Raw genomic sequence first — 23,804 nt, 5'->3', positions numbered from 1 at the left:
ACTGCAGAAATAAAAACAATCAGAATATTACAAGTAATTATGTACCAGCAAATTAGGCAATCTGGAAGAAATGGGCAAATTCCTAGAAACATATAAACTATCAAAACTAGAACAGGAAGAAATAGAAAATCTGAAAAGACCCATAACCAGCAAAGAAATTGAATCAGTAATCAAAAATCTCCCAATAAATAAGAGCCTAGGGCCAGATGGCTTCCCAGGTGAATTCTACAGAACAGTTAAAGAAGAATTAATACCTCTTCTTCTGAAACTGTTCCAAAAGATAGAAATGGAAGGAAAACTTCCAAACTCATCCTATCAGGCCACCATTACCTTGATCTCAAAACCTGACAAAGACCCTGCTAAAAAAAGAGAATTACAGACCAATATCCCTGATGAACATGGATGCAAAAATTCTCAACAAGATACTAGCTAATCGGGTCCAACAGTACATTAAAAGAATTATTCACCATGACCAAGAGGGTTTTATTCCTGGGCTACAAGTGTGGTTTAACACCTGCAAATCAATCAAAATGATATTCCACATTAATAAAAGAAAGGTAAGAATCACTAAATTCTCCCGCTAAATTAATAATACACTATATGTTAACTAACCTGGATTTCAATAAAACCAAAATAAATAAATAAGTAAATAAAGTATACCAAATTTTTAAAAATGCAAAAAAATGAGGTAAAATTTCAGTTCAAGAGCATAACATGAAAATGAGAAATTTTATCCTTGAAATGTTAAATCTGAAAATAAAATGGCCAATTCATATCCCTATACATTGATAAACTAAGATTAGCTCAAGGTTCTGAGCCTGAGGATCAGATCTCTGAAAAAACAAACTTCAAATCCAGGCGTCAAATAATTCCTTGTAGTATGGTGCTAAGGAACTTGACCTTGTTATCCAAAATCACTTATCACATAAAGAAAAAGATAACAGAAGGAAGAGTCATGAAATAACATCGTGGCGACATCTGCAGATTCTGGAATTTTAGTCATGGAATGTAGAATAAATATGTTTAATATATTTAAAGAAATGAAAAAGTATATTAATAACTAAAAACCAAGAGACAATGAAAATTGAAAAGGCAAGTTTAAAAAAGAACCAAAGAGAAATTTGAGAATTTATTAGAAATTCAAAAAACTGGATAAACAGTAATCAAGCATGGCTAGGGGCACCTAGGTGGCTCAGTCGGTGAAGCATCCAATTCTTGATCTCAGCTCAGGTCTTGATTTCAGGGTTGTGAGTTCAAGCCTCACATTGGGCTCCACACTGGGCATGGATCCTACTTAAAAAAAAAAAAAATGACTAGAAAAAGAATTAGTAAGCTAGCAGACATAAAAATATACAGAGGGGTGCCTGGGTGGCTCAGGTGGTTTTGTGTCTGCCTTCGGCTCAGGTCATGATCAGATCCTGGGATCGATGCCCTGCATCCAGCTCCCGGCTCAGGAGGGAGTCTGCTTCTCTCTCTCCCTCTGCCTCTCTCCTCTGCGCATGCTGTCTCTCTCTGTCTCTCATGAATAAATGAAAAAACAAAAAAAAAAGTCTCAAATGAGTAAATAAAAAAATATTTAAAAAAATAGTATATGGAATTTAAATTGTAGGATGAAAAAAGAAATTATGAAAGATAAGGAGATGAAATGAGAATATTCAACACACATATAATCAGAGTTTTAGAAGTTAAAAAAAACATGTAAGAATAAAGACTGTATGTATGGGATATACGTATATATGTATACACACAAATATTAGGTGGGTTTTTTTTGTTTTTTTTCTTTTTTTTTAAAGATTTTATTTTATTCGACAGAGAGAGAGAGAGCCAGCGAGACAGGGAACAAAAGCAGGGGGAGTGGGAGAGGAAGAAGCAGGCTCATAGCAGAGGAGCCTGATGTGGGGCTCGATCCCATAACGCCAGGATCATGCCCTGAGCCGAAGGCAGACGCTTAACCGCTGTGCCACCCAGGCGCCCCACAAATATTAGGTTTAAAACAGACATACAAGGGGCGCCTGGGTAGCGCAGTCGTTAAGCGTCTGCCTTCGGCTCAGGGCGTGATCCCGGCATTCCGGGATCAAGTCCCACATTGGGCTCCTCTGCTGGGAGCCTGCTTCTTCCTCTCCCTCTCCCCTGCTGTGTTCCCTCTCTCGCTGGCTGTCTCTCTATCACATAAATAAATAAAATCTTTAAAAAAAATAAAAATAAAAAATAAAAAAAATAAAACAGACATACAAGGTTATTTTTATTTAGAAAACCTTTAAGGTACTTCACTATGCTAACAGATTACAATAGAAAAAGAAAAAAGATATGTAATTGTCACAGAAGATGCAGATAATTCACTTTAATAATAGTGAAAGTGTTTTTTTGAAATGTACTTGGCTGCAAGTTATGCTCAATGTCACTGAACTATGGCTGAAAAGAATTGGTGTTAATGTAGTCATATAAAAAAGTCTGGGGGAAAAAAAGTCCACAAGTTGCAATTGCTGGCTCTGGCCTAGTTCAAAAATGTTGGGGTAAGCTTCTTTGTGATTCTCTTGGACTTTGCCTTGTGTTTGAGAGATAGCTTCCCTGATGTTAGGTTGTTGAGAGAAGGGGAGTCAATGCTAAGAAACTTCCATGTCCTTCTTTCTAGTTCAAAACAGATTTGGACTTTGATAATCGTATATGACTGGACCTTTAAACAGTAAATTGATACTGTTTTGTGACCTAAAGCTCTCAAAGGATCCACGCAGTCCTAGATCTATCTGAATTTTTCATTCTCCGTCTCGGGAAGTAGTAGAAACACACGGATGATCTAAAGTGACATGAAAAGATAAAAAGGAAGTGGCTTTATGTTTACTTGCACTAGTCACGCATGTTGAACATAATGGTTATGCCATAGAGCAGTGAAAGTCGCTGAATTAGAATTACGTGTGTCAACATAAATGAACTCATGAACATTGTAATGTCAAGTGAAAAAATAGAAGATTGAAAAATTGGTACTGTGTTAAAAATCTAGAAACGGGCACCTGGGTGTTTCAGTTGTTAAGCACCTGCCTTTGGCCCAGGGCGTGATCACAGGGTCCTGGGATCGAGCTCCGCATCGGGCTCCCTGCTCTGCTGGGAGCCTGCTTCTTCCTCTCCCACTCCCCCTGCTTGTGTTCCCTCTCTCGCTGGCTGTCTCTCTCTCTCTCTCTCTCTCTCTCTCTCTCTCAAAATAAATAAATAAATAAATCTTTAAAAAAAAATCTAGAAACAGTAAAAATTTAAACCAGATCAGTGAAATAGTATTTAGTAAAAGTTTATTATATATATAAGAACAGTTCATGAGCTGGGAGCTTCCAAACCCGGCACTGATAATGAAGCTTGGAGGCATGACTTTATAGGATGAAACGAGGTAGTTGTTTAACCTTTGCAATGGTTGGTTATTACAATGGGGGTTCTAGATGGCAGGGATCAGTTAAGCATGATTGTTTTATACTATTTTAGGAAAATGACTTAAGTTTCTTTTAGATTATTAGAGGAATTTGCAAGAAATAACCTAAGTTAACTTTTGCTTATATTCATGAAATAAACTAGATTTAGTTTTGCTTACATGATTTAATTGGTTTTGTCTGGTCAGGGAATTTTCACATTTGGTCTTCATTTTGTATTTTGACGACAGTATAGTAGGATTTCTTTTTTTGTTTTATTGATTTTTTGTAATTTGAAATCTTTATTTAAATTCCAGTTAGTTAACATACAGTGTAATATTAGTTTCAAGAGTAGAATTTAGTGATTCACCACTTACATATAACACCCAGTGCTCATCCTTAATACTTAACACATTCCCTATCCACCTCCCCTCCAGTACCCCTTAGTTTGTTCTCTATAGTTGAGAGTCTTTTACGATTTGCTTCTCTCTTTTTTCCCCCTATATTCATCCATTTTGTTTCTTAAATTCAACATATGAGTGAAATCATATGGTATTTGTCTTTCTCTGACTTACTTTGCTTAGCATAATACTATGTAGCTCCATCCACCTCTTTGCAAATGACAAGCTTTCATTCCTTTTTAAGGCTAATATTTCATCGTTTATATACCACCTCTTCTTTATCCATTCATCTGTCAATGGACATCTGGGCTTTTTGCATAACTTGGCTATTGCTGGTAGTGCTGCAATAAACATTGAGGTGCATGTGTCCCTTCAAATCAGTATTTTTGTATCCTTTGCATAAATACTTAGTAATGCAATTGCTGGGTTCTAGGGTAGCTCTGTTTTAACTTTCTGAGGAACCTCCATTCTGTTTTCCAGAGTGGCTGCACCAGTTTGCATTCCCCCCACCAGTGCAAAAAGGTTCCCCTTTCTCTGCATCCTTGCCAACATCTGTTGCTTCCTGTGTTGTTAATTTTAGCCATTCTGACAGGTGTGAGGTGATATCTTATTAGTAGTTTTGATTTCCCTGATGATGAGTGATATTGAGCATCTTTTCATGTGTCTGGATGTCTTCTTTGGATTGTGCATGTCTTCTGACCATTTCTTAACTAGATTATTTGTTCTTGGGTGTTGAGTTTGATAGGTTCTTTACAGATTTTTGGATACTAATCCTTTATCATTTGCCAATATCTTCTCCCATTCGGAATTTTGTTGATTATTTCCTTTACTGTGCAGTAGCTTTTTATCTTGATGAGATCCCAATAGTTTAGTTTTGCTTTTGTTTCCCTTTCCTCCAGAGATGTATCTAGCAAGAAGTTGCTACAGCTGAGGTCAAAGGGGTTACTGCCTGTGTTCTCCTCTAGAATTTTGATGGTTTCTTGTCTCACATTTAGGTCTTTCTTCCATTTTAAATTTATTTGTGTGTATGGCATAAGAAATTGGTCCAGTATGGTAGCATTTCTAAAATATTTTAAAATACCCTGAGCTCAAATACTTTTTTCTTTGATATGTATATATTCATGGAAAAAGTATAGAACAATAAATTGGAATCATGAACATTGCATTTGGGACAGTTTACATGAATGAGGGGGGATATATCGGGAAGGTACGTGAAGCTCTTATATTTCATGTAATCCTTTATTTCTCAAACTAAACATTGAGTACCCAAGTACTTATAGAATTATTCTTTTTACCTTTTTGTATCTTTTGTAAGCTTTCTGTACAAGAGCAGGAAATAAATTTCTAGGTAGAAAAAACTAAGAGATTATTTGGATTTTTAAAAAATGATTTGAGAGAAGATTTACATTTAAGGAAAAAATTAGTGATGATGAAAAAATCAGACAATGGAGAACCTGAAACATTTATGAACTCCAGGGGGAAGCAAACATTATACAAGACAGAAAGTATAATTTGAGAAGATTTCATGGCTCATCTGTGTGTAATATTTAAATAGTAATAATAATATAAATACCAAATATTAGTTTAACTAAAGTATAACAACTTTGGGTTTTTTTTTTTTAAATGACATAATGATGTATGCAAGACGGATGGAGAAATGAATGAGAGCAGAAGTGTGGAAGAACTATAGCCTCATCTTCCATAATAAGAGGTCAATAGGAAATAGAGAAAATGAAAAAAAAAATCATGGTATAACACCATAAGCATGTTACTTAAGAAATATGTGGCAAATCTCTGGATATATACATAGCTAGCTCAGAGAGAGAAATATATTTATTGGTATGGAGTAGGGTAGGGAGGGACAGGAACTGTTGGTTTTTAACAAAACCTTATTGGTTCATTTGACATTTTGAATTACACACACGTGTGTAAAAAGAAAAAACTTTAAAAAATTCATTAGATCAAGTCTTACACATTTTGCTTAAACATAAGCTACTGTATTTCTGAACTCTTCACCATTGTGCAAATATTCTAGGGTCCACTTACATAATGTCTTAGACATACTATACATGCCTTCTGTATGTCTACTTTGTGAATAATTAACAATGCTCTTCCCTAGATCGAGAATTAGGGTAACTTTATAGACTCAAGCTAGGCTCATACCCAGTAGAATATTTGATTCCATCATCACTGATTTCTACATTGTATTATGCTATCTCAATTCAAGCAGAATACTAAAGCCACAGTGGCAATTCCCAGGAAAACGTATCCATTCGGTACATTTACTGCTAGCGTTGCTGAAGACTGATTAAAATGACTGCAGAGTCTTTTGTTAGTGATGGCTCCTGATTGCAGGGACTTGCCACCAGCTGTACCCGTGAGCCTGAGACCCAGTGGCTAGCTCAGCAGGAGCACTGAACCCACTGATGAGCACTCGACTATAATCTCAGCACCTCCTTCCTTGTCCTACCTCAGCATCTAGAAGTTGGCAGAATGTGGATGTGATATCCAACTGTTAATATACACTACAGTGAAGCATTTACTGAAAATTATTTGGTATCCTAGGGCTCTACTTTCACATCACATTTGCAAAAAAAAATTCTTTAATATCTTAACAGTTGCATGTCACACTTTACAACATTTTTTTCTTAGTCAGGTAACACCAGATAGCTGAAAACTAGAAAGGAAATGTGGGAAACTAAGCAAAATTAACAAAATACTTATCTTTAAGAATTAACCAATTTCCCAAAGTGAGTGAGGAGTCCCAATAGGCAGGCAACAGTTCAGAGTTTCTGAGGATAGCGCTGATCTTGCAATCCTTCTCCCAAAGTCGGAGAAGAAAATGTAGGCCACCCATGGCCACCAGGGGTGGTGGGGAGGGAAGAGAAGGGGAGGGGAGGGACATAGGTGGAGAGAGGGAGAGAGACTCCAGAAAAGTAACTGTTAGAGGGAACCAGCTAATTGCTTAATTTCAGCATCAAAAGAGGTAATGAATCCCTGCCTTATTTATATTGCTATCATGTCTTTTGCTGCATTTTCATGAAGTGGAAAATACCAAATTAGAGTTTGTTAAAATATAAACTAAACTGGGGTGCGTGGGTGGCTCAGTCGTTAAGCGTCTGCCTTCGGCTCAGGGCGTGATCCCAGCGTTCTGGGATCAAGCCCCACATCAGGCTCTTCTGCTGGGAGCCTGCTTCTTCCTCTCCCACTCCCCCTGCTTGTGTTCCCTCTCTCGCTGGCTGTCTCTGTCAAATAAATAAATAAATAAATAAATTAATTAATTAAATAAAATCTATCTATCTATCATCTATCTATATATGTATATATAAACTGTACAAATAGGCAGCAACCTACTTCCCTTCCACTTTTTTGAAAAGCAAAGTACTAAAGGATTAATGCAGTGAAATTTGACATATCTCCCTTCTATGCATCAGAGGTCTAAACTCCATATTTCCTAGGGTAAATGAATACTGAAATACTGAAGCACTGAGAAAACAAACCAAGATTCAGTCAACTCCCTCAGAAGGATCATTTCAACTCCAAATTATTTCGTTCACTGTAATTTATATACCCTTTTGGTAGGCATTAAGTTAGAGGAACAATATCACTTTTTGGTTAAGTGTCTGTCCCATTACAATAAATTTTGCTTTAGGCTAATATTTCACATGATTTTCAAATCTAAGAACACGATTTTGCGATATATAAATGTAAACACACTGCTTATCAGTATATCCAGACTTTCTGACAAACTGTAATTTCCAAATATTTCTGTTTATTTTCACTAAAATTCACTTTGCTATATTGAACAGAAGCCCCTGACATTAACCAAGGGGGGAAGGTTAACTATATTAACAGAATAACTTATTTCAGTTAATACCCTGTTGATATTTTCCAATTTGAATCTTAGGCATAGCAAATTGTGGCACAGTCTAAGTGCCAGGCAGCTGTCCAAATCTCTACTCAGCTCTTTTTTTTTTTTTTTAAAGATTTTATTTATTTATGTGACAGAGAGACAGCCAGCGAGAGAGGGAACATAGCAGGGGGAGTGGGAGAGGAAGAAGCAGGCTCATAGCGGAGGAGCCCGATGTGGGGCTTGATCCCGGTACTCCGGGATCACGCCCCGAGCCGAAGGCAGACGCCTTAACGACTGCGCCACCCAGGTGCCCCTCTACTCAGCTCTTTTATACTAAGACTGGAACATTTTTTACTCTAAAAAAAGTAACATCCAGTTTCAATTATTGTCACGTATTTGCCATGGTGTGTATACGACATGGTCTAAGTCCGTAAGGATATTCCCGTGGTTTAAATTCCAAGGAGGTAGAAATAACTATCATTTAATAAACTGCTTTATTTATACAGGGGTTTTAATATAGAACATCACTTTGGTGGAGCATGCTTGTAAGATCCTGCATGAAACCTTTAGGGAAATACAATTCTCACAAAAGTTTAGGCCTAGGTTCTGTCAACACAATTAGAAACTGCCCATCTATTTCTGTTGAGCTCCACACACACATGCACATATGCAGAAACCTTCCCATCACATTACTTAGTGAACCATTTGGCAGCTCTCTTCAACATTATACTCTAGGGAAGAAATCCACGCATTCATTCATTCAGAAACTATTTATTGAACACTAACATTGCGAGTTACCGTCTAGGCAATACGGTATCAAGACAGAACCCAGATTCTGCTCCAGTGAAGTAGAGTATCTAACAGGAATAGGCATTTTAGCATCTTTGGTCTAACTGGGATCCTACATGTGTCACGAAAAGGATTCACTTTCTCTTTCTAGATATCCCAAAGAAAGTGAGGAAGAGAGAAAAGCTGGCCTACCCAACTGGTATGGCATATATTTGGATGGCTGCAGAGTTGCTCTCAAAATTTGTGTCCTGGACCCATTCTGCTGGTGCCTCTAACTGAGGTCTGCTTTAGGGAGAAGCTCAGGTTATTCCTGCCACGCAGCAACCAATAAATTCCAACTCCATTATAATGATACTGAATATTTTTATATTATTTAAAAATCATTTACATTTCTACCTTTGGGGAATTTTTGTAAAGTTCTTCATCTGGAGTACTTGAGATGACAGCAGTCTTCCTACAGTGTTATGTATTTTTATTTCGCTTCCGCACCACTAAATGTACCTCTGGCACACGGAAGCCATATTTCGTTCGTATGTATAGCTCAGGTACATTGCATAGTGTTTAGCACTTGCTGTCTTCATATTTTCCTATGTATTGGGTCCTGTTTGCCATAAAACTTTGACCCATGCTTAGTATAACTTTTCATATCCATAGGGTCATTCAAAGCCTTGCCCCAGGTACCCAAGACAGAATTCGACACAGACTTCTGCCAGAATCCTATCCGAGTCCTATACTGAAAACTCCCTTTTGCCTAGAGGAAGAGGGGGTTAATGAAGGCACTATTTGCCCTTTAGGCAACTGGCACAGTCCTTTCCTAGGGGCATCATGAGCTTGCAAGTGCTACAGCAGTCCTCTCTTCCATTGATTAGAGACGTTAATGTTTGCTTTGTCCGAAATAGAGCTAGGTTGGCCAAGTTGGCTCTCTAAAGTCATGTAAGTTCCTCACTTGGCAGTGTGCCTAAAGCCCGGGGGAACAAACAAAGTGATGTCTAAGATAGGTCATCGGCAAAGCTGTATCACTAAAATGGACTCTGGAAGAAAGGTCAGACATGTACACTGTGTGAGACAGTTTTCCTTTTATTAAAATTAAAATTTTGTTTAAAAGCAGTTTAATGATAACTGAGGTATAGAAAACGTTCTTTTATAGTCAGCTCAAGGGAATTGTACCAAAATGTAGATATTAAATAGATAGGATAAAAATTATTTTGCAATTGGGTGGCCTGGGTGGCTCAGTCAGTTGAGCATCCAATTCTTGGTTTCAGCTCAGGTCATGGTCACGGGTTGTAAGATCGAACCCAGAGTTGGACTCTGTACTCAGCAGGGAGTCTGCTTGAAGATTCTTTCTCTCTATCTCTCCTCCAACTTACATGTGCTCTCTCTTGCTAAAATGAATAAATAAATCTTTAAAAAAATATTTTGCAATAGGAAAATAAAAGATAATAAAAATAAAGGAGGTGTTATGTAAATATGAGACAACAATACTACACAATATGTTGCCATTCACATTAATTATAAGCACAATGAAAAAATGTGAAAAATCCTTTATACAGCACTAAATGAATAAAGCCATTCACACAGAAGGCCATTTAATAGAACTATACATACCTCCCCGGTTGGTACTTCTTAATATTTCCTCACCCAGGGGCTTGCTATTTATCTGATGGTATAGACACCCTCTCCTGCACACAAAAGTTGGCTCTTTTCAGGGATGGGTGGCTTTTTTGAAGAACTTCTGGGGGCAGAGGCTGTATATTCCACTCTAAGAACACATTCTCTAGGACATGAGGAGCTTAATTTTATCTTCTTCTCAGGGGCATTTGCATTTGAGAAATGGATGGGTAGACTGTAATTACTGTAAGTGACTGAATCCTGAGCAAAGGCTTCAGATAGTAGAATATGAACAGAATATGATATATCTGATTCTCCTTCAGCCAACAAAGATAGAGCTAATCCCTGAAGAAACACAAAGTGTATTCTCTGGATAGCTCTTGAAGAACTTAGTAGAGCTGCTTCTGCTTATCTTGGGAATTCTGATCATACCTGTGGGTTGTTCACATGTCCTTGAGGGATGAATTGAGCTCAATTTTAGAGAAAATTATTACTTTTCAAATTTTACATAATATTTGTTTAACACATGGCAGCATTTCTCAGGAGGGTCTCACTAAACGTAAGTGATTAATGAACCTCGAGCTGAACAGGAATCACATGGGGGTAAGCTTTCAATCTGGCAACACTAATTAGTATCAAAACAGTCTTTATCTCTCTTGGTATCTGAGCTCCATTTCTTACCAGCCCATCACATTTGATTTGCGATATATAGATGCCAAGATGTAAATAATCAGGTTTTTCTCAAATATGAATTTTAATAAATTTAATTTTGAAGGTATAATGATTTCTCAAGTTGGGTGTGACAAAACATGGTGTCCTGTATTCTACTGATAACGTGCTGACTGCAGTTGGAAAGGGACATTCACTCCCTGGTCTTCTAAGCATCATTGAGCCCCTGAGATAGGATAGAATTATTTAATTTGATCCCTGCCTCCAGAATATTAATTTATTACATTTCAGACAAAGCATCTGTCTTGCCGTAAGGATGAACAGGTAGGAGATTCTCAACCGTAACTCAATATTAATCTATTTGAGGACCTATGGTCATTTTTTTCAATTTGTTCTCCATTTTAAGGCATCTCATAATCTCATAAGTCATTTTAACACTTAGAAAGTTTTATAATATGTAGTAGCATATATCATCAAGCATAGTAGCCCTTTTAAAGTAAAAATAAAGGCCTCGAAATGCAATTCAGTGGAAATAGGATAATATTTCCAACGCATACTAGGATAATCAGGTAGTCATATGCAAAATAGTGAACATCGATCAGTACCTTCTACCATATACAATGATTTGCTCAAAACAGATCATAGACTTAAATACAGCACCTAAAAATATAACAATTCTAGAAGAAGACACAGTACAAAATCTTTTTTTTTTTTTTTAATTTTTATTTTTAGAGAGAGAGCCAGCACAAGTGGGAGGGGCAGAGGGAGAGGAGAGGGAGAGACAATCTCAAGCAGACTGAGCATGGAGCTAGACACAGGGCTCCTTCTCACGACCCCGATATCATGACCTGAGCCAAAACCAACAGTTGGACGCCCAACTGACTCTGCCACCCAGATGCACCAAGTCAGGCAAGATTTCTTAGAAACGTGATTCACAAATGAAAATGCATGATGCACAAAAATATTGAAATTGGTTGTCAACAAAATTAAGAAGCTTTGTTTTTCAGTTCACTTTTAAGAGAATGAAAAGATAGGCCACATTTGGAAAATAACATACATGAGAAAAGACTTGCATATAAGATTTATAAAAAATAATTCAAATATCAGTAAAAGATTTTACAGATACTTCAAAAAAAGATATGCTGATGGTAAATAAACACATGATAAAACTACCCAACATAATTAGTTATTGGGAAAATGTAAATCAAACTCACAAGGAAATATCCTACATACATATTAGAAAGTTAAAATTTTTAAAAAGACTATACCAATTATTGGCAAAGATGTAACCTGGCTGGAATTCTTGTATACTTATGTTTGGAATGTAAATAGTAAAAACATGTAGGGAAATAATTGGCAGTTTTTTTTTAAAGGTTAAACATGCACCTAAAACAATGCATTAGCCATTCTTCTCCTAAGTATTAAGAGAAATTAAAACATATGCTCATATAAAGACTTCAGCCTTATTTGTAATAGACAAAAACTGGAAACAACCGAAATGCTCTTTAACAGATGAATGGACCAATTGTGGTGTCTCTATGTGATGGGATACTACTCAAAAATACAAATAAATTTTTAACATATCCATCAATATGGATGAATCTCAGGATTATTTTTCTTAAAGAAGGCAGATAAAAATTAGTGTGTATTGCATGATTCCATTTATATAAATTTCTGGAAAATACCAATATTCTGTAGTGGCACAACGCAGTTCAGTGGTTTCCTAGAGACTAAGGGTAGAGGGGATTTATAGGGATTTAAAAGAGCAGAGGACATTTTGGGGTGATGGATATTTTCCTCCTCTTAATCGTGGTGATGGTGTCATGGTGTAAACATTTGTCAAACCTTCTCAAATTGTACATTTTAAACGTGCTATTTAATCGGTGTTAAGGAAAGCTTGGTGAAGCCCTTTAGAAAATCATGTCAGTTACATATCTGGTACACTAGCATCTAAGCCCCTTCTGTGGCCTTTGCCCTGACAACCATCCTTTGGCTTATTTAAAAGCAGTTTGAAAAGTATTAATAACTCTTTGAAAATTAAATATCTTGAGATGAACAGACAGTGAAGCTAGGGTAATCGCTGGTATACCAATGATTTTGACCATGGCTAGTATCAGGGCTGAAACCACCAACAATGGAAAAGCAAAATGTTCACATTTTTAAAACGAATTATTCATACAGAAAATCTTATTTAATCCCATGATTTCAGTTATGAAATATAAATATCCCAACCTAGCTCTTTCTCTTTAATTCCTGACACTCAGAGTTAGCTATCTACTAAAATTCTCCACCTAAATGTTACAGATAAACTCAGCATTTACAACTACTGTCCCTCCCCTAAAATCTGTCCTTCCTCTTGTTTTCCTTAGCTCAGTAAATAGTAATAGCCCAATGCACCCTGTTGTCCATCCCTGTAACTTGAACACTTTTCTTAATGCTTTCCCAGACTCATTGTTTACATTCTATCAGCCGTCTTGACCCATTGATCCGGTCTCCCTTTTTGTTGAATCCTTCTGTAAATGATCTTCCCTATTTTATTGATGTCTTGCAGACCGTCAGTTTTCCAGCCTGGATTGCAGATATGGCTTCTCATATTTTTCTTTTTCTCTATTGAACAAACATATTGTCACTCCAGAAAGAGAGGAAATATAAATGGAAATTATGGGACACAATTTATCTCTCGTAATTATACCACCCAATTTAAGAAATTTACCTCCACCCCTTTTGTTGAAGTGGGAGAGGAATGAACAACTTAATACTATATAAAATAACAGGTGAAAATTTTAAATAATAGGTAGAAAGAGCTTTCTTTTCTGTCCCTTTCTTCCCTCACTGCCTTTCCCTCTCTATCCCCTCCCCCTTTCTCAGCTCTCTCCCTCCAGCTCTTATCTCTCTCTCTCTCTCAAAATCCAAACACACATATGTAAATTTGTGTGTATTTACATATATTACTCTAAAATCTATAATAGATGCTTCTTCATGTTTATACTTAAGTATTTGTCTCATTTTTTAAAATGTTGAATAGTAATAATTTATTAATAAATTTTCTCCTGTTGGATATTAATTTTTTTTCCACTAAGGTTGCTGTGAGTAGCTTTGTACATATGTCCTTATAAGTTCCTTTGGGTGTACTTTAGTAGAATTATCAGAAGTGAAATTCCACTGTACAGCTAACGGTCTTAAACCGAAGTGGCTTTTACAGATACTGGACAGTTTTTGCTAGAAGTTAGTGGTCACATGCTTCACATGCACTCATGGGGTATTTACAAAAATTGACCATGTGCTAGGCCACAGAGTCTCAACAAATTTCAAAGATCTGGTTTATATAGCTGTAATGTTAGTGTTAATAAAGTTAAGGCCCAATTTTAAAAGATAACTTTAAACAAACATCTTCTAAATAGCATATCCGTTAAGGAATTATAATGCAAAAGGGAACATATTTGGGACTGAATGACAATAAAGAATTAGATATCAAAACTTTGGGGATCCATCTAAAGTAGTAAATAGAGAAAAAATTAATTGCTTTTTAAAAATTTTATAAGGAAAGAACAAAGGCTGAAAATGAATGAACCAAACATCCTACATACCAAGTTAGGAAACAGAATGAGCCTAAATAAAATGAGAAGAAATAATTGTATGTGTATAAATTATAAAGAAATTCATAAGAATGATAAACACTGAATTAATAGTCATGGTTACCTGTGTGTAGAAGAGAAGAAAATGTGTTTTGGCAAGATACACAGGGACTTACAACTGTACTGGCTATGTTTTCTTTCTTAAGATGAGTAGTGGATATGTGTGCACTTGTAGTAGTTTGTTTTCTACATGACTGTTTTATAATAACGTTGAAATAACGAAGAAAGTTTATTTAATCAAAATAATAAAATAAAAATTTATAATTACTCATCTCCCTGATTAGTAACTTACTCATTACTATTTTACATTCAGTAAATGTTTTTTGAATTTTAGAAATGTTGTTTACCCACATTAGTAATCTAAATATTTTTCCTTTGTCAGTATTTTTTTACAAAGGGCATCAGTTTTGTTCTTTAGCACCAAATCTAGAAAACACGAGAGGAAATGTTATAATTTTAAGACACTTAATATCCCATCGAAGGTCTTAAAGTTATCTTTACTTATTCTTTGATTTTTTTTTTAAAGATTTTATTTATTCATTTGACAGAGAGAGAGAGAGAGCCAGCGAGAGAGGGAACAGAGGCAGGGGTAGTGGGAGAGGAAGAAGCAGGCTCCCAGCAGAGCAGGAAGGCTGATGCCCGTTTCGATCCCAGGACCCTGGGATTATGCCCTGGGCCAAAGGCAGACACTGAATGACTGAGCCACCCAGGCACCTCTCTTTGATATTTTTTTAACCTGTTTGTTATTGGCTCTATTGGCTCTGCTCTAGATCGCTTATTTTAACTGTAAAAAAATAATAAAATGTAGCTTTTAAAGGGAGTGATTTATAATAACTATAAAGGCAAATCAAGCACAATTAAGTGCATATAATTGACATTAAATGATTATAATAAATGGTTATGTAAGATTCATTTTATCCTACATATTGTATAATGTGACATAAGCTATTCTTTTGTTTCGTTTCCTCTTTTTTGGACCTTAATTTTCAGTTAGTCATTGGCTTACATCTTATCTCCTACCATAATGGCAGAAATTAATGGGATAAAAGTACTCTATTCAAAGACAAATTATCATTTCACTGATCTACTTCAGTAAGTGCAAATTCCCTCCGCACCCATTAAAAGGTTTAGAACAGTAGAAAAGTGCTAGTTAACTAAAATTGTGTTTCCTTTCTTAGATCATAAAACTTTCATTTACTTCATCTGTTAAACGCTTTTGTAAATACAGTAATTTTGAAGGCTTTCAGTATTGTGTGATACATATTTTGGCATTGGGGCTATTCTGGATTTCTTCCATGGTACTTTAATTTTGTGGTTCAGTGAGCAAAACTTCGAGTTCTCCAGGAGGACTTGTACTTAAAACAGTCAGGGGTGTACTGCCTGATGAGACATTCAATCTTTTCCCTTGATGAGGGTGTCCGGTCAGAAAAGACCTTTTGTTTTTTTTAACTTGGGAAAGGTTTTAAAGAAAATTATCACCCAGACCATAAAAAGCCACTAAGGTTTTCTCAGTGCTGTACAATGTCACAATATGTTTAGTAAATGTTTTCAGAGACTGTTGCTTGTGATGATGAAATTGACATCTCTTTTTTCTTCATTTAGCCTCTGTAACTCAAACGGAATAATATTAGGGAATCCCATGTCAGAGTGTAAGTTAACAATAACGTATTTTTTAATCATTAAATCCTCAAAACAACTGAATGAAGTAGGTCTTAGTAAATTTCACCTATGGACGAGAAACCATAGAGCCTTAGGAAAGTTAGCTAATATCCCCAGACCCAAACAGATGGTAGGTAGCACATTGGAATTCAAATTCATGTTTTTCTGATCCCCAGACCAATATAAGACAAAATATTCTATTTAAAAAGACAGTATTTATAATTAAATTAATCAAAAATATTCATCAAATGACTAACATTTGGAAGGTAGCATTCCTGGCACTGACATGATAAATACATAATAAACTTTTTGTAATGGTGAGTTTCACCTCTGGTCATGTGACTCTACTTACAATTTTATTATAGTTCTTTAGTTTTACTGCTATCTTAAACTAGTTGCAGATATATTGTTAGCTACTTCTGGTCTACCTATTCCTACAAGATTTGTTATGAACCACATTAGAGAAATACTTCTTTTAGAGAAGTACTTCCTTTAGAAATAAAAATTGAAATTATATTAACCAATAAATTTGTGTTATTAAAACATGTAATAATGACTGAAAACTATAGCAAAACATACAGTTATATTAAAATTAATATCTTGTAACTTATTTTTACATTTTGATTATGACAAGATTTAAAATATTTACACATATTATTGAATTTATTTCATATCTTTTATACACGATTAACAATTTGAGTGGCAATATCCTATATATTAATCATTTTCAAGTTATCTTCTATGATTTTAGTTATTTCTTACAGTTACTTACTCAGAGAACTGAAAGAGTGAGTGTGATTTCTGTTGGACTTGCCTATTGCAGCCTGAAATCAGCTGCCCATTTTATTGGATTGGTCCAGACAGCCAGATAAAGGGAAATGGTTTGTGTCCCAGCACCTCTGACAATGCTGCAGATTCCATTCCCAATGTTCTAATTTATATTGTCATCTTTTCTGCAGAATTTCTGGTCAACAACTTCAAACCTCCAAGTTCTTTTAACACAGATTTTTCCTTATTTCCTTGAATACCTGAAGCCAGTTTCCTGTGGGGCAGAGAGTACCACCCCACCTCCCAGTTCTGGTACACTTGAGTTCTGACTCTCCCCTGGTTCCTATTTGTTCCTTTCAATTAATGGGTTTCTTCTTAAACCCTTTATCTCTTCTGGGAAGATCTTCCCTTTCTAAATATCTGGAAAACCTTCATGTTAGGGACTGCTGCTACCTAGAGGACAGGACTCTGTGCCGCTCCAAAAATTTTATCCTATAATCACCCCACAGAAGTCCTAGTCTGGTTCCACATCATTCCTTTCCCTTAGATGAGACCAAGCCAGTTATGGTCATATCTAAGGAATTACATATTTGTTATCAGTTAACAACTTAATGTGTAGGTCAAGGAATAATTTCAAGAAAAACTAAAATATTTCGGAATTAACTTACTGATAGCTGAAGGGAACAAGGACTTTGTGATTTGTCCTATTTACTTAATTATCCCCAAAGTTTCCTGTTTGGCAATAGAAAAGCAGGAAGAAAGTCAGAAGGAAAAATGTTTGTTTAGTGATAGCTGGAAAGAGGGAACAATTTTCTGTTCATCTGCCAGATTAAAGAAGAACATTTTAATTTGAGGAATAAGGACAATTACCTAATTAACAGGTCCTTTCCTATAAAGATTTAGGCACAGAATAAATAGAAATTCTTAACTGAGCAGAAATATAGAGAAGGAGACTGAGAAGCCCTTTAATACTTCTGGGTATCTGTTTCTTCATCTATAAAATGAATGGCTTGGTTAAAATCATCCATAAAGTATCTTTCCACTTAAATAACATAATCTAAACCCTGATCAGGAGAATCTCTGACAGCTGTCCTTTCAAATGCAGATAATTGTAAGGCTTTATATTTATTTATGTGAATATGTTTTTATAGATTAATATTAGTTAACTGGTAAATTTACATCTATATGTCTATTTTTCTATATCTATATTTATATTTCTATCTCTACTACCATTGAACAGTAGATTTTCTTTTCTTTTTTAATTTTATTTATTTATTTGTCACAGATAGAGAGCACAAGCAAGGGGAGGGGCAGGCAGAGCAGGCAAAGGGAGAAGCAGGCTCCCCTCTCAGCAAGGAGCCTGATGCAGGACTCGATTCCAGGACCCTGGGATCATGACCTGAGCCGAAGGCAGCCGCTTAACCAACAGACCCACCCAGGCATCCCTTTTCTTTTCTTTTTATTAATTATTTATTTTTAAGTAGACTTCATGCCCAGTATGGAGCTCAATGGGGCTTGAATTCATGACCCCGAGGTCAAGACCTGAGTTGAGATCAAGATCTGGATGCTTGACTAACTGAATCACCCAGGTGCCCTTAGATTTTCAAAATTTCTTATTGGAAAGTACTTACTGTCTACTTTACAGGATACTAAGTGGATGGAACTAATCCCTCCTCTAATTCTTTTATGGGGGTGTGTGTGTACTGAGGGGTGGCATTTTATGTTTAATCCAGTGGTATTATCTGAGAAGGAAGCCACCAAAGGGATAAAATGCAGTATCAGTGTGTTCCAAGAAGAACAAGACCATTTCTAGATAAAAGGAGCTGATGTCAAAATCAGAATGTAGTTGAGTTTTCACAGTTGGATGGATGAGAAAAAATTCCAGAGGGAGGTAAGGGCTGGAGTAAAGGCCCAGAGGCTAAGAGGCAAGGGATATATCCAAAGGAAGGTAAATAGATCAATTTGGCTGAAGTAAAATATCAATAGCAGAATTTGAACCTGAATACCAGATCATATTGAAGAAATGATACATTTTTGTTTGTTTTCGTTGACATTGGGAAGTACTTGAAGGATTTTGAGGGAGGGATTTCTGTGGTTTACAAAAAAAATGACTAGAAGTAGAGATGGATGGGAAGAAGGGCTGATGGGAAGAATGCAAAAATTTTTTGGAATCTATTGTTATACGTTAGGCAATAGCCAATCAGGTTTGAAAGGAAAGAGGAATCACTTAGACACAGAGACTAATTGCATAATGAAGGATAGGGAAAAGAAAACATGATTCTGGAATGGCTGTAAGAACAATGGATGTTTGAATGAAATGGGGGGCAAGATTCAGCAGCTTTGTCAAGCAGATTGTTGAATATGTAAGACTAGATTCAAAAGATTTTCCCTAGAAATACTTGAGAATGATTTGCAAAGTGATAATATTGAACAGGGTATTCCATTTTTTTAAATTAATATTATGTGAGGTAAGAATGATTTCATTTTTAAATGAGAAAACTGAAACTCGGGTAGGTTACATGGGCTGCTTAAAGTCACATGATTAGTCATCACCTACATTGAGATTCATATTCTGTTTGAAGTAACAGGTGTAGGGGCCCTTGGGTGGCTCAGTCGGTTGAGCATCTGCCTTCAGCTCAGGCCATGATCTCAGAGTCCTGGGATTGAACCCTGCATCTGGCTCCCTGCTCAGCATGGGGTGGAGGTGGGGGGTCTGCTTCTCCCTCTGTCCCTCACCTCTGTGTCTCTTTCAAATAAATAAAAGCTTTAAAAAAAAAAAAAGTAACCAGTGTAGTATTGACTTCTTTTCTGAGACTTTTTTTGAGAAAGAGAGAAATTAAGAGAGTAGTACCTTTTTTCTTTTTTTTTGGTTCGCATGTTTGTCTTGGTATAGAAGGAGAGGATGATGCTAAGTGAGAATAGTTTTCTCTGCTGATGATATAAGGTTTGGGAAGAGACCAGTGAGAAAAGGAACCAAAGTACAAGCTGACTTCAGGAAGGAGAGGAACTACTTTTCCTTTGCGACAGGAAGGAAGTCAGAGACATGGAGTCATTGGAATCCATGTCAAGAAACTTGGGTGCTCTGGAGATGAGTGGGAAAATGTAAAAATTTTATGGAGTAATGAGTTGAATATTTGAATTTCTGAGAAAAGTGAGAAAACCAGATGAAAGTAAATAGCATGACTATACGCAGTTGACTCTTGCACATTATAGGTGTTAGTTAGGGGTGCTGACCGGACATTAAAAAAAATCGAGGTATAACTTTGACTTCCCCAGTACTTAACTATTAATAGCCTCCTGTTGACCAGAAGCCTTACTAATAACATATTAACACATATTTTATATGTTATATGTATTATATATGGTGTTATTACAATAAAGCAGGCTAGAGAAAATAAAGTGCTATTAAGAAAATCATAGAGAAAACACATTTACAGTACTATACTGTATTTGTTAATACCATAAGTTTATGTCATCTGTTACAAAATGAGTTATCTCAACCACATCAATATTGTCTTATATGATACAAAACATTATAGATACTGTACATATTACTAACACTAGACATCAAAAATGAAAAGAAAATGTGAAAAATTAATATTTATTTACAGATATAATGATCCATGCATTGATAGTAAAGAAGCAGCAATGTGATTGCTCTGTGATAGCCTAGTATAATTGATATGATTCCTTCATGGTAGTCTGGCCTATACACTAATGAATGAATCATTATAAAAATTTTTAGCATATAGTGTTACGGTCATATTCAAATACAGTATTAAAAACATTACTGTTCGACATTTCTAGGCTACATGGTTCATGTGTGACTTTTTTCAAATTGTCACAAATCTCCAAAAATTTTTCCAATATATTTATTGAAAAAATAATCTGCACATAAGTGGGCTCATGCAGTTCAAACCCATGTTGTTCAAGCCTCAACTATAGTCAGGTTCTGTGACTTTTTATAACAATGATTAAAATCCAAGAGGCCGTATTTACTCAAAGAATATTGCATTTAAAGTAGTGTTACATTACCTATAAATTAAAACTGTATATTCAGGTCAAAATTACTTTTACTTTGCAAAGAGTAACATATTATTTTCAGAGAATTAGTTAGGACTATCATTTCTCTCTGCAGCTTCTGGCAGCTCTCATAGCTTGACTGGCAGGTCAGCTTATCAGTTGGAAGTGCTTTCCAAACTGACCTCCCTAAATGAGTCATGCACATCTTTACTTCCCTTAGTTAGCAATATAAGAAAATGGAATAAGTAGAAAAATTATGACCAATTTAACATTTTTAATAAGCCATACTTTTCATCATTTAATGGTAATTATGTATACAAAATAGTACAAAAACAAAGTACAGGTGTATGACTTACTGAATTATCCATCACAGAAAGGATAAATCACATGAAGTTATGGTGGTCAGGAAGGGTTTAAAGGAGGATGTGAGATGAATCAACCTTTGAATTATCTTTTGGATTTAGAAATATGAAGCGTATGGAATAAGGAATTACGAGCAAAGTAGAAATGGGAGTTGTTTCTGGAACAATGAATAAACTAAATTGACTGAAAAGATTTAGATAAGTAAAATGGATATTGCTGGAAAAATAGTTTGGCATTAGATGTAGAAGAGAATATTCATTTATAAAATGAAGAAAATAAATTTTAAGCAGTGTTTAATGTGTTCCAGGTAGGTGTTTCAAAGATTACTATGATGGAAGATGTGATGATCCAATATACATTAAGTGCCACTGGCCTGACCAGGCCAATGGCAGAGAGAATTGAAAGAAATGAACAAAAGTCACGTAAAAGAGATTTAAAAGAGGAAAGGCTATTCTGTTCACAAATAATATAATAAATAAAGGCATGGGAGAATCAAAGCGATTGCTATATCCAGACAAGAATTCTAATAGAGTATAGGAAGTGTGTGGAAATGAAATTGGAAAACGTAGCCAAAGCTAAGATGCAAAAGGCCATGTTAAACGACTTGGAATTTATCTTGCATAAAATGGGGACTCCACAAAGTTGTTTTAAGCACAAGAATAGGCAGAGATAAAATTAGAGGAAAGTTTCATTTGTTTGGTTGCTTGTCCTAAGGAAGTGATAGGTAAAACTTGAATTTGTCTGGATGATGAAGAAGCGGTGGCCAGGAGAGCAAAAAACTAAAGACACAAAGCTCAGTCAATATTTGGGAGAGTATACTAGAGGATGAAATCAAGAGCACAGGAGAACAAAGAGGTTGTAGGATAAAAGGACTTGATAAAAGAGTGAAATCTAAATGTTAAATTATCTAGAAGTAGAAATAAAGATCCAGATTTGTGGCCATCTGAATAGATACAAAAATGAATAGAATTGAAAGCACCTGGTATAGAAGTTAAGGAATTATGAAACCCCACCACACCGCAAAAGGAATTATGAAATCCACTAGTGAACAGCTTATCATGATAGCTATTTTTCATTACCTACTATTACTACACAGATGACTGGGTACCAGTAGATTGTGAACAAAATGGCTGAAAAAAGATGGCATAGACACTGGATTTCACAGACCAGAAGAAGATAAGTTATTAAAGGAGATTTGCAGAAGAATGGCCTGGAAATTGGCAACAGGGATCCAGGAAAATGCTAGACTTGATACACGAAATATAGGAAAATGAGGATCTTCCTTGTTAGGCTGTGAAGAAGATGATACTATCAGATATACATTAGGAAGCAGACAGAGAATCCTAGCAGGTAACGGAACATGTAGAGGGATTTCTTGACGCCACAAAATGAGAAAATCCTGAGAGTTATACATCCTTTGCCCATTTACCCAAAAAACACATTCAAAAAACAATTTCAGCAGGTTCATGGGTCCTCAGACTGCCATTCACAGACATCAGTGGACAATACCAGCCACTATAGAAAGCAGCAGGTAGAGGACTGGGCCAACTCAGGGTGCCAGTATGGGAAAACCAAGGTGACTGTAAGGTGTTGAGACACAAATACATATAAAAGAAGAGGTTTAATTATCCCAGTTGAAAATAAGGAAAGAGACTTCCCACACCCCTTTTTCTCAGAGCATTTCCTTTAGAAAACTTGTAAGTACTAGCTCTTCTCTTTGAAATGTATGTAAATCCTTTTGAAGAGTAATCAGCCCTCTTTTTGAAAATGTCTGGGATGTCTTTTTGTGACAAATGTCTTTCTCTAGGACATGGGAACCATCTCTTTGAAATGTAAAAACCCCCTATCTCCCAGTTTCTGTAGCAGGGTAGGCACCTTGCTCACATTTTGCAAAACTATCTCCTATCATAAAGATTTAAGAAGTTTGTTTTTCTCTAGATAAAGCTAGTTAGCTAACACAGATGGTAAGCTCAACTACCAGAGAAGGTTAAGATAAACTGTGTATGACAAATGCTATTTTCAAGTCCTTTTACTTGAGGATAGTTATTGTATATCTTGAAAGAAAGTTCTATGTAATGCATTTGTGGGGAAGGAAAAGGTAATTTCCCTCTACCCTTCTAGATTCCTCACTCAGCCTCTCCCCCCTCCACCCTGCCCCTGTAATAAAAGAGAGAGTAACAGGAGAAAAACAAACAGATGTTTAATAACATGTATATTTCCTGTGTTCATGAGGCGTACCCGGGAAAACTGAGTAACACTCCCAAATGGCTCAAGCCACCACCTTATATACCATCTCTACTAAAAACAAAGGATCTTGGAAGAAAGGGGAGGGCAGTTATGGCAGATTACCCAGCAAAGTATAGTAATCAAGGGTATGGTGGTTATACAGATTTCAGTTTCTGCCTTCACCATTGACAGAGTGTCTACTGATTTAGATATCCTTCAGTTCCTGGTACAGAGAGACACCCTTACAAATGGGGATTTCCCTTATAAACGTAAATGTCTCTCACAAAGGAGCAACTTCTCAGTTTTTAGAGCTTTTCTTACATCTGCTGTTTCTTAAAAATAATTAGCCTAAAATAATCCTTACGCCAAAGAGACATATTTTGGGAGCAAATTCTGCTCCCCTCCAGGTTGTATCTGC

This window comes from Ursus americanus, chromosome 11, assembly GCF_024610735.1.
Source record: "Ursus americanus isolate L20-20 chromosome 11, mUrsAme1.1.p, whole genome shotgun sequence".
NCBI classification, from domain to species: Eukaryota; Metazoa; Chordata; class Mammalia; order Carnivora; family Ursidae; genus Ursus; species Ursus americanus.
Note: the sequence above shows the minus strand (reverse complement) of the source record.